General features: G+C 43.0%; 1 non-coding gene across 1 annotated transcript; it reads left to right on the forward strand.

Annotated features, from left to right (window-relative positions):
- The first annotated feature begins 11,482 nt into the window (after positions 1-11,482).
- LOC126023656 (U1 spliceosomal RNA) lies at positions 11,483-11,646 on the forward strand. Its single transcript, XR_007500760.1, has one exon. It is a non-coding gene; the product is annotated as a U1 spliceosomal RNA (small nuclear RNA).
- Positions 11,647-12,261: the final 615 nt, after the last annotated feature.

Here is a 12,261-nt window from a genome sequence, read left to right on the forward strand (position 1 = left end):
AACATTTTTGCTTATTTATATAAGCTTTTGTTTGTTTTAACATTTTCATGGAATCACTTAACATTATAAAACTACATTTAAGGACCAGAGTGGTTGCACAGCAGTAGGGTGGTTTGCCTTGCATGCAGCTGACCCAGGACAGACCTCAGTTCAATCCCCGGCATCCCAGGTGGCCCCCCAAGCCAGGAGCAATTTCTTAGCACATAGCCAGGAGTAACCTCTGAGCTTCACTGGGTGTGGCCCAAAAACCAAAACATAAGACAAAAACCACTACCTTTAAAAACACCTTTTCACATTACCTACTCCTAAACATGCACGTTTGTGTACTGTGGTTATAGTTATCTGGACTTGTTTATATCACGTCATAGCAATGGCAGAAGAGAGAAATGACTCTCTGGCCTAAATCTGGGAATGGGTGGGCTTGAATTTTCCATGCCCTAGTTCAACTTGTTACAACAAGGTTCAACATGATGATGGGAGGCTCCACATATATTGAGTCCTTTAGTCTATGTGCATCTTAGAGACCTCCCTATCTGTACTGGAGGACAGTGGAAGAGAGAAGACTGTCCTATTTGTGCCATGCCAGCAAGAGCTTGAGGTTAATTTATTATCACAGCACACAGTAGCCTATTGTGTCAAACACATTATCTTAGCACCCTTGGAATGATGGTGCTTGATTTTTTTTTTTTTTTTTTGGTTTTTGGGTCACAGCAAACACAGTGTTCAGGGGTTACTCCTGGCTATGAGCTCAGAAATCACTCCTGGCAGGGACCATATGGGATGCCGGAATTCAAACCACCATCTGTCCTGGATCGGCTGCATGCAAGGCAAATGCCCTACCACTGTGCTATCTCTCTGGCCCTGGTGTTTGATATTTTTTCCCATGTTTCATTTTTTCTTTCTTTGTTTAGAAGGTATTTGGTTTATCGTAGTTGTTTCTCATTGAATGTATTTGAGGTTAGGGAGGAGATGGGTGTGAAAGATTTTCATGGCTGCTTGGGAGAACAAGATAGCACTGAAACATAGAGTTGTTGTATCCCAGATCTCATTTTTTTTAATTCATATGTGCTTTAGTCTGAAGCCGTTTGCTTCTGCAAACTAAAGAAAAGACTAATTTTTTCTTTTCCTTGAAAGTACACGGATACCCACAATCATTTTCTAATTCTTCAAACCAAACAGGTTCCTTGTTTCTTTTCTTTTCTTTTCTTTTCTTTTCTTTTCTTTTTTTTTTTTTTTTGGTTTTTGGGTCACACCTGACAGTGCTCAGGGGTTACTCCAGACTCTATGCTCAGAAATTGCCCCTGGCAGACACAGGGGACCATATGGGATGCCGGGATTCGAACCACCATCCTTCTGCATGAAAGATAAATGCTTTACCTCCATGCTATCTCTCCGGCACCAGGTTCCTTCTTTCTAAACGAAAATTTGTGGGCCAGCTATGTTTTTGAGTTCAGATATTTGGAATTAGAATAAATAATTTAAGGCACCTCCAACTCAAGCATTGGAATAATTCAGCATTGAAACATATGATTATTCAGACTATACTGATAAATAGATAATCAAACCATTTCTAGAGGCTCATGTCAGATTTACCACCAAATCCATCACAAAAGTAATCATTTTTTAGTTTTTCTGGATGTATAAATAAGGGATTATTCATGCAAAATGTTGATCAATGAGTTGATATACTAGTGATTAGTCAAGATCTCAAGAAATAGTTTTCTCTGGCTCTTTAGAAACAATGCATTTCAAATTGATTCTTACTGACAATATCAGAGTCAGCAAAAAGAGGCTATTTCTGGATGACTTATTTCAGCATCAGATTTCCTAATGACCAATTTTAATTTTGGATATACAATCTTATGGCTATTTACTGCATTAACACGCTTCTAGGGAGAATTACTAAAATAGTGAAAAAGATCTGGTAGCCATAGAACATGAAGTATCTTAGAAGAAACAAAGTAGGGGCCAATGAGGTGGCACTAAAGGTAAGGTGTCTGCCTTGCAAGTGCTAGCCAAGGAAGGACCTCGGTTCGATCCCCCGGCGTCCCATATGGTCCCCCCAAGCCAAGGCAATTTCTGAGCACTTAGGAGTAACCCCTGAGCATCAAACGGGTGTGGCCCAAAACAACAACAACAAAAAAAAAAAAAAAAAAAGAAGAAGAAGAACCAAAGTATGTTTCTCCTAACTTGGACAAGGCTAGAAGAATATCAAGTTTATTAAAGACTTTGCATTTAGGAGAAATTTTAGGGGCCTCTTATCCTGACTTTATATTAGATAAAAAGTTTTGCCAGTAGTAAAATTACTTCTTTGTTTTGTTTGTTTGTTTGTTTGTTTTGGGTCACACCCAGAAGCGCTCAGTGGTTGCTCTTGGCAGGCTCAGGGGACCATATGGGATGCCGGGATTCGAACCACAGTCCTGAATGCAAGGCAAACACTTTACCTCCGTGCTATCTCGCCGGCCCCAAAAAGTCATTTGTTGAGTGTGGGTATCCCACCCCACCTCCACCCCACGCCACTCTGCCTTTTAGTATTTCTGGAAGTCCTGGCAGCTGAAACCATGCCCCACAAAAGCTACAATATCAACCACAGAGATTAGAATTCCAGGACAAAAAAAAAAATTCTTCAAAACGTTTCAGTATTGTCATCCCAACAAGGACATCCAACTTAAAATGTCAACATGGATTAGAAGCTACTAAATATTCAGAAACAAAACAATTAACAGAAAAATCAACTAGCAACCAATAGCTTATTAAACCTCAGACAATGACTTAATGACTTCATTGCAAGATACAATAGTTTTCACACACAAAAAGACAAAGTTCATTTAAAATGCTTTCTTAGGGCCCGAGAGATAGCACAGCAGTCGGGCATTTACCCTGCAGGCGGCCGACTCAGGACAAACGGTGGTTCGAATCCCGACATCCCATATGGTCCCCTGTGCCTGCCAGGAGCGATTCATGAACAGAGAGCCAGGAGTAACCTCTGAGCGCTGCCGGGTGTGGCTTCAAAACAAAAACAAACAAACAAACAAAAATGCTTTCTTATTAAAAGAAGAGGAAAATCACTCCAATTGGAGCCAGAAAGACAATACAATGGAGAGGGTGCCTGACTTGGAAACAGCTGACCTGAGTTTTGATCCCTGGCACTCCCATATAATTCCCCTACCCTGCCAGGAGAGATCCTTGAGTGAAAAGTCAGGATTAAGTCCTGAGCACTGCCAGGTATGTCCCCAAAACAAAAACAAACAAAAGGAAAAAAAAAATCTATGGAATAAGTGAACTCATTCCATTTGAAGAGAAGCCTTACAATAGCTCATTGCTAAACCAACAAATCATTTTTCTTATTCTTTCTTATCTTTCGGTAGAGTTACATCTGATCATTGCAAGTTAAAATGAAATTTAATATATTTGAAAATGAATTTAATATATTTGACCTGCTAACATTAGGTTGCCCTGCTTCAAAGAGCTCAGAGTACTTACAGTAGCTTATCATTGAACGAAATCATCTTGCACAGGCCTATCGTTTAATGAAGTGATGACTACCTCAGACACAGATGGGCGTTTTGTAGATGTGATGGTGTGTGAAGACACAAAGCACAGAATTTGGCATCCAGTAGATATTGGTGAGTTAATTACGTGGTTGTCAGGGAGCCAAGGTAGCTATTGTGCCCAGCAAACTAAGGAGTGTCTCCTACTCATCCACAGTCTGGGAAGAGGTCAAAACTTAAAATGGGAAGTACAGTTCGTACTGAATGTGAAGTGTATTTGCGTCATAGTAAAATAAAAAAAAATTAGAAGTAGGAACTTCAGAAGCCAGGGACCTTTCATACGGAATAGTGTATGACTTAGCCACAGTCTAATCCAATTAGTGTGTATGTTCATACATACACAAACATGTGTGCTCGAGAGCGCACACACACACACAAGCACACTTTGCTCTCTCCTTGAGAAACATACCCAGGGGTGCTGAAGCAATAGCACAGCAGGTGAGCATTTGTTTTGCACACAGCAAACCCAGGTTCTAGGCCCTCATCCTATTTACTGGGTGTGACCCCAAACCAGACCAACAAACAAAAAAATACAGAGCATCTTTTTTATAACTAAAACCCAACTACAAACATGTTCATAATCATGCTGCCTAAATAAAGATATTATTAATTTCAAATATATTATTTATTTCAAAAATACACAAATGGGGGCCAGTGTGGTGGTGTTAGAGGTAAGGTGTTTGCCTTGCCAGCGCTAGCCTAGGACGGACCGAGGTTCGATCGCCCAGTGTCCCATATGGTCCCCCAAGCCAGGAGCGACTTCTGAGTGTATAGCCAGGAGTAACCCCTGAGTGTCACTGGGTGTGGCCCAAAAACAAAAACAAAAAACAAAACAAAACAAAAAATACACAAATAAATAATACTCAGAATCTTAAAAATGTTCAAGGACCAACATGTTTAAATTCCAAATTTTAGAATTAATAGACCAAAAATGAAAGCAATAAAATGACATATTGAAGCTCACAGTATACTGAATCCCACACTTCAGTTTATGTCAGTTTTATCTCCATAACTTGTTACTAAACCGCCTGGAGAGATAGCACAGCGGCGTTTGCCTTACAAGCAGCCGATTCAGGACCAAAGGTGGTTGGTTCAAATCCCGGTGTCCCATATGGTCCCCCGTGCCTGCCAGGAGCTATTTTTGAGCAGACAGCCAGGAATAACCCAAGCACCGCTGGGTGTGGCCCAAAAACCAAAAAAAAAAAAAAAAAAAAAGAAAAAGAAAAGAAAGAACTTGTTACTAAACCTTTTATGTGTGTATAAATGTATAAAACAATAATATAATGCTATTGTATATTAGTTTACTTTTATTGAGATAAAAATAGGGACAAAAAGATTTCTACTGCTAGAATTTTTATTCTAAAACTTTTTTTTTTGGTTTTTGGGCCACACCCTGCGGTGCTCAGGGGTTACTCCTGGCTGTCTGCTGTCTGCTCAGAAATAGCTCCTAGCAGGCATGGGAGACCATGAGGGACACCGGGATTCGAACCAACCACCTTTGATCCTGGATCAGCTGCTTGCAAGGCAAACGCCGCTGTGCTATCTCTCCGGGCCCAATTCTAAAACTTTTTTACTGTATTTATTCTTTTCTGTGAGAAGCCACAGCTGATGGCTATCAGGAGTTACTCCTGGATCTGTGCTCAGAAATTTCTCCTGAAAGGGCCAGAGAGATAGCATGGAGGTAAGGCTTTGCTTCGCATGCAAAAGGACGGTGGTTTAAATCCCGGCATCCCATATGGTCCCCCGAGCCTGCCAGGGCGATTTCTGAGGATAGAGCCAGGAGTAGCCCCTGAGCGCTGCTGGGTGTGACCCAAAAACCAAATAAATAAATAAATAAATAAATAAATAAATAAATAAATAAATAAAATTACTCCTGGAAGGCTCAGGGACTATATGGGATGCCGGGAGTTGAACCCAGGTCAGCCACACACTAGGCAAATGTCCTCCATGCTATGATATCGGGCCAGCTCATTAAAATGTAATTATTCTTTATTGCTATTCATATTCACATTGATGCATACGTAAAATTATGTAATACTACAGTAAAATCTTATTTCAACAAAATATCTTTAAATGAAAATACAAAAGAGAAACTCGCTCCAAAATTGGACTTTCTGATCATGAAGCATTCTCCTTTCTAGCATGGGAACTTCTCACTGTTGTTCTAAAACAGAACAGGAGATCATTGATGGGAAGGAAACATTTCTGCTATGAGGAAAAGGTGAGCCGCTGGCTTCTGAGTTTCTCCCCAGTACAGCCGATGCTTTGAGTTCCTGTGGTTGGGAAATGATGACATAAAACTCTCTTCCAGTCATCTTCCTTCCTCCCTTATGAATAATTAACCTCACTGTAAATCTTCTTTCCTAAGAAAAGGTCAGTGTTGGTTCTATCCAGTTGTCTTGGAGTCAGCTTGAATTTATAAGGCAAGTTTTGCAAAATTCCCAGCAGAGGTGCCAAATATTGATTTGTGGTAGTTATACGGAATGCGTGTCCTGTAGTAAAGTGTGTTCCAGAAAGTCATGTTGGATTCAAAAGAGCAGTTCTGGAATGTTTTGAATCAGTAAACAAATGACTGGATCTTGTTTCTGAGGATGTTTTTCTCCCACCATACATTATTGCTTCGATGCCAACTACCACCAAGGAAGTTCTCTACAGGACACTTCAAGTTGCAAGGGATAGCATCAGCACAGGAGAAGAGCTACTATACACACACATAAACTCGTAGGCACTAAGTTAAATTCTAGAGATGCTTTATATGTCATTAAGTGGATGGATTTGTTAGCTGCTACTTAATTGGAAAAAAATTGATTAAAAGATCACACAGGGGAAGGGAGAGAGGGAGGGAGGGAGAGAGGGAGAGAAGGAGAGAGGGAGGGTTTAAAAAAAAAAAGAAAAAGGGCCCGGAGAGATAGCACAGCGGCGTTTGCCTTGCAAACGGCTGATCCAGGACCAAAGGTGGTTGGTTCGAATTCCGGTGTCCCATATGGTCCCCCGTGCCTGCCAGGAGCTATTTCTGAGCAGACAGCCAGGAGTAACCCCTGAGCAATGCCGGGTGTAACCCAAAAACCAAAAAAAAAAAAAAAAAAGAAAAAAAAAGAAAAAAAAAGATCATACAGGAGGCTGGAAAGATAGCATGGAGATAAGGCATTTGCCTTACATGCAGAAGGTCATTGGTTCAAATCCCGGCATCCCATATGGTTCCCTGAGCCTGCCAGGAGTGATTTTTGAGCATGGAGCCAGGAGTAACCCCTGAGTGCTGCTAGGTGTGACCCAAAAACCATAAACCAAAAAAAAGAAAAATCACACAGATTTATTAATCAAATTTTTATTTAAAGAGAAAATATGAATTTTGATAGTGGGCCAATGTTTATTTTATTTTTGGATTTTGGTTTTTGGGTCACACCTGGCAGCGCTCAGGGGTTACTCCTGGTTCTACGCTCAGAAATCGACCCTGGCAGGCTCCGGAGACCATCTGGGATGCTGGGGTTTGAACCAATGACCTTCTGCATGCAAGGCAAATGCCTTACCTCCATGCTATCTCTTCGGCCCCAATGTTTTTTTTTGTTTGTTTTTTGTTTTTTGTTTTTGTTTTTGGGCCACACCCGGCGGTGCTCAGGGGTTACTCCTGGCTGTCTGCTCAGAAATAGCTCCTGGCAGGCATAGAGGACCACATGGGACACCGGGATTCGAACCAACCACCTTTGGTCCTGGATTGGCTGCTTGGAGGGCAAATGCCGCTGTGCTATCTCTCCGGGCCCCCAATGTTTATTTTAATAGAGATCACACAGTGATGTCAACATTTGAATTCAGGTCCTTGCACATACTGGACATAGGCACCATAACTTGAGTCCAGACCCTTGCAAAGTCCTTTTTTCCTTCACATATTGATATATGTGTACTTGTATATTTTGTTTATAGTGTATAACTGTAATACTGTATAACTTATAGTATTAGACTATACCAATCACACTGAAAATTCTGCTCTGGGGCCAGAGAGATAGCATGAAGGTAAGGCATTTGCCTTTGATGCAGGAGGTCATTGGTTCAAATCCCGGCGTCCCATATGGTCCCCCGTGCCTGCCAGGAGCAATTTCTGTTTTTTGTTTTGTTTTTGTTTTTGGGCCACACCCGGTAACGCTCAGGGGTTACTCCTGGCTACGCGCTCAGAAGTCGCTCCTGGCTTGGGGGACCATATGGGACACCGGGGGATCGAACCGCGGTCCGTCCAAGGCTAGCGCAGGCAAGGCAGGCACCTTACCTTTAGCGCCACCGCCCGGCCCCTCCAGGAGCAATTTCTGAGCCTGGAGCCAGGAATAACCCCTGAGCACTGCCGGGTGTGGACCCCCCCCAAAAAAAAACCCACAAAAAAAATTTCTGCTCTATGATTTCTAGCTGGCATTTTTTTTTTCCTCATTCTAACTTTAGATCATATTATACAGTGCTCAGGACTAACTCTTTGTTCTGTGCTGGTCTCTTCTGGTGGTGCTGGGGTTGGGGTGGAGGAACCATAAGCTGATTGCAATAGCGGTAGCAGTTATAATGGGTAGAAAATTTAAAATTAATTATTTTATTTAAACACTGTGGTTATAAGATTGTTCATAAGGGCCCGGAGAGATAGCACAGTGGTGTTTGCCTTGCAAGCAGCCGATCCAGGACCAAAGGTGGTTGGTTCGAATCCCGGTGTCCCATATGGTCCCCCGTGCCTGCTGGGAGCTATTTCTGAGCGGACAGCCAAGAGTAACCCCTGAGCACCGCTGAGTGTGGTCCAAAAACCAAAAAAAAAAAAAAAAAAGATTGTTCATAATACAGTTGGGTTTTAGGTTGAGGTTTTTCTCTTCTTTCCTTTTTTTTTATTTTTGTTTTTGTTTTTGTTTTTGGGGCATACCTGGCAGTGCTCAGGAGTTACTCCTGGCTATCTGCTCAGAAATACTCCTGACAGGCATGGGGGACCATATGGGACACCGGGATTTGAACCAACCACCTTAGGTCCTGGATTGGCTGCTTGCAAGGTAAACACCGCTATGCTATCTCTTCGGCCCCTTCTTTTCTTTTCTAAAATGGACCTACCTAAGACTTCAAGTTATCAATCACTAAAGTACTTAGAGAACAGACTTAGACTTTGTGTTTTGCTTTCTCTCTGCCTTTCCATGAAGAGGTCACCTATTATTTCTAGTGCTCACTCCGTTCCAAGCTTTGTTGAAGGTGGAATTTCATTTTTATAGAAACTGGGATCATTTCTTTTTAAAAATTTTTGGTTTTGAGTTACATCTGGCAATGTTCAGGGGTTACTCCTGGCTTAGCACTCAGGAATCACTCCTAGCAGGCTCAGAGAACCATATCGGGATGTCGAGGATCGAATCTGTGTTGACAATATGCCAGGCTGTACCTGCTGCACTATTGCTCCAGCCCTTTTTATGCTGTATCATCAGTTCACCCAATATTTAGCTGATTTGATCAAATTAGGACAACTAGTATGACTGGTTGAAACCGGTCTGGGAACAAATAAGGATGCTTGAGGTACCAAGAATGCAACCAGGGGTGTGGGTGCAGCCAGTACACCCAGAGAGAAGCCTGCAGAGCTGGCCTGGCTGCGGGCTTTCCAGAGGAGCAAGCAGCATGTGTGAAGAGGTGCAGAGGAGGTTCCGCTGAGAATGCTGCAGTGTTTTAAGTACCAGAAATATTATGCTGGTTCACTTGCAAGGTTAGGGCAAGTTCAGAGGCACCTTTGTGAAAATTCAGAAAAGTTGCTCCCCTGCCATGGGATTTTGTGAGGAAGGATAGACTACAGTTCAGCCTCCATTCCCTATGGTCCCTTTTTGTGGGTCCATTTATATCTGGTATAGTCCGATGACCATCACACAAGAGGGGACACAAAATGAATCCTGATTGGATGGGGAGTTGATCTGTTTTGCATAAAACCATGGGGCGGGGCCGGAGAGAAAGCATAGAGGTAGGGCATTTGCCTTGCACGCAGAAGGACGGTGGTTCCAGGCATCCCATATGGTCCCCTGAACCTGCCAGGAGCGATTTCTGATTTCTGAGTGTAGAGTCAGGAGTAATCCCTGAGAGCTGCTGGGTGTGACCCCAAACAAACAAACAAACAAAAAACAAAGCATGGGGTAATGTTGTAGAGAGGTGAAGAATTTCAAAGGAAGGAAGGAAGGAAGGAGTGAATGGAAGGAGGGAAGGAAGAAGGAAAGGAAGAAAGGAAAGAAGGAAAGAAGGAAGAAAGGAAGGAGGAAAGAAAGGAAGTTTTTTTTTTTTTTTTTTGGTTTTTGGGCCACACCCTGCGGTGCTCAGGGGTTACTCCTGGCTGTCTGCTCAGAAATTGCTCCTGGCAGGCACGGAGGACCATATGGAACACTGGGATTCGAACCAACCACCTTTGGTCCTGGATCGGCTGCTTGCAAGGCAAATGCCACTGTGCTATCTCTCCGGGCCCGAAAGGAAGATTTAAAAAAAATTTTTTTTGGGGGGGTCACACCTGGCAGTGCTCAGGGGTTACTCCTGGCTCTATGCTCAGGAATCGCTCCTGGCAGGCTCAGGAGACCATATGGGACACTGGGATTCGAATCACCGACCTTCTGCATGCGAGTCAAATGCCTTAACTCCATGCTATCTCTCTGGCCCCAGAAAGGAAGATTTTAATTTTGCAAAAGATGCCACATAAAGCCGGTGACCGGTAATGCAGGCCTTCTGAACTGACCAGTCCACAGATTATCCTTCTTGTAGCAGAATGTCCTCAGTTGTATTAATATTGTCACAGCTCTTCAACTTTTTTCTTTTCTTTTTCTTTTTTCTTTTTTCTTTTTTTTCTTTTTTTGGTTTTTGGGCCACACCTGGCGGTGCTCAGGGGTTACTCCTGGCTGTCTGCTCAGAAATAGCTCCTGGCAGGCACGGGGGACCATATGGGACACCGGGATTCGAACCAACCACCTTAGGTCCTGGATTGGCTGCTTGCAAGGCAAACGCCGCTGTGCTATCTCTCCGAGCTCTTCAACTTTTATTTCCTCTGCTTTTTCACCTTTCTGGCACTCCACCCCCGCTACTATTCTACTGTTGCTGCTACTTTACCTCTTCTGTTACTCCATTCTGCCTGATGCTCCTCCTCCACTTCCCTTGCCATCTCTCTTGCTACTCCACTTCCATTGCCACTTCACCTGCTACTTCATTTTCTCTACCACTGCTCCCAGTTATGCAAAACAGATCACTAAGTCAGATCTATTCTTGAACTTCTCCTGATTGACTCTGGAACATGTTCTGCTCTGTATAAATATCTTATTACCTATTACCTAGTTACCTGGAGCTGCTTTCACAAAGGACAGTGTCTTTCTAGAATTCATGATGTAAAGCAAAATGAATGTCAGGATGACATCTTGATTAGTATAGGTTATTCCTACTCAGAAGTTAGCAGGACTTGAGAAACACACAAGACAGAAAAATAAATCAAAGAGCAGCAGGTAGGGCCCTGGAAGTAAACATCAAAGGGAAACTTTGGAAATCAAAAGAAATGCTCCCTCTGGGCAGCCTTCAGTGGCTGGCCTTTTAATTTACATTGCTTGTTTGTTTATGCCTCTTCTTTCCTTTGGTTTTGCTTTTTTTTTTTTTTTTTTTGGTTTTTGGGTCACACCCAGCAGTGCTCAGGGGTTTCTCCTGGCTCTATGCTCAGAAATTGCCCCTGGCAGGCACAGGGATGCCAGGATTACCTCCATGCTATCTCTCCGGCCCCTGGTTTTGCTTCTTGATATGACATTTGAGTTCTCTGACACAAATTCCCAAAAAGACTTCTAGATTTGATTTGGGAGTGGGAAGGATTGGATCACACTTGAAGGTGCTTGGGGTTAATCCCTGTTCTTTACTGGAAGTTGCTACTGCTTGTACTTGAGGGACTGTGTGCTGGCAGGGTTGAACCCAGGCTTAAGAGTATGTGCATATTTACCTGGTAGGGGCAATTCCATGATCACGAAGATGGTTTCCCCAGGGTGAGGCTCGCCCATTGCACTCCGGGCGTGCTGACCCCTGCGATTTCCCCAAATGTGGGAAACTCGACTGCATAATTTATGGTAGTCGGGGACTGCGTGCACGCTCTCCCCTGTAAAAAAAAAAAAAAAAAAAAAAAAAGAGTATGTGCAAAACTCTGGGTTTGGTCCTGGCACTACATTGCCTTTGAGTTTCACTAGATATGGCCCTGATGCCCCCAGCCCCCAGCCCTAGATCTGCTGGGCCGCAGTAGTACTGTATCACAGGATCCAAGTCTTGAAATGTCAGACTGAGTTTTCCCAAGAGTAGCCCCAGCTTCTAAACATTGCTTAGGAACCCCTGAACTCCAGAAAAAAAAAAACCTTATAAAATTCTAATACTGAGCAGGAGGGACCTTTTTCCTTTTCTGGTCTGTGCTCTGCCCCATCCTAAAACAGAAGCACCCCAGGAGGGAGATTACTGCCCCTCAGAGGTGCTGTGCTTACCTTACACCTCTGTTTCACAACTTGGTTTCAATTTATCTTATGCCATGTTAAGATACTTCCTGCCTTCCTTATCATATTTTTGCTTTTTTATATGTAGTGGTTTGAGATCATAACTAACAGTGCTTGGCTCTATGCTTGGGAATCCTGCAATGAAGAATCAGATCTGAGCCTCCAGCAACACAAAGTTCAGTTCTTTGAGCTGTGCACCTCTCTTCCTCCTTTTTCTCCCCTTCCTTCTCTTCCTC

This window comes from Suncus etruscus, chromosome 11 (genome assembly GCF_024139225.1).
Source record: "Suncus etruscus isolate mSunEtr1 chromosome 11, mSunEtr1.pri.cur, whole genome shotgun sequence".
In the NCBI taxonomy this organism is placed as follows: Eukaryota; Metazoa; Chordata; class Mammalia; order Eulipotyphla; family Soricidae; genus Suncus; species Suncus etruscus.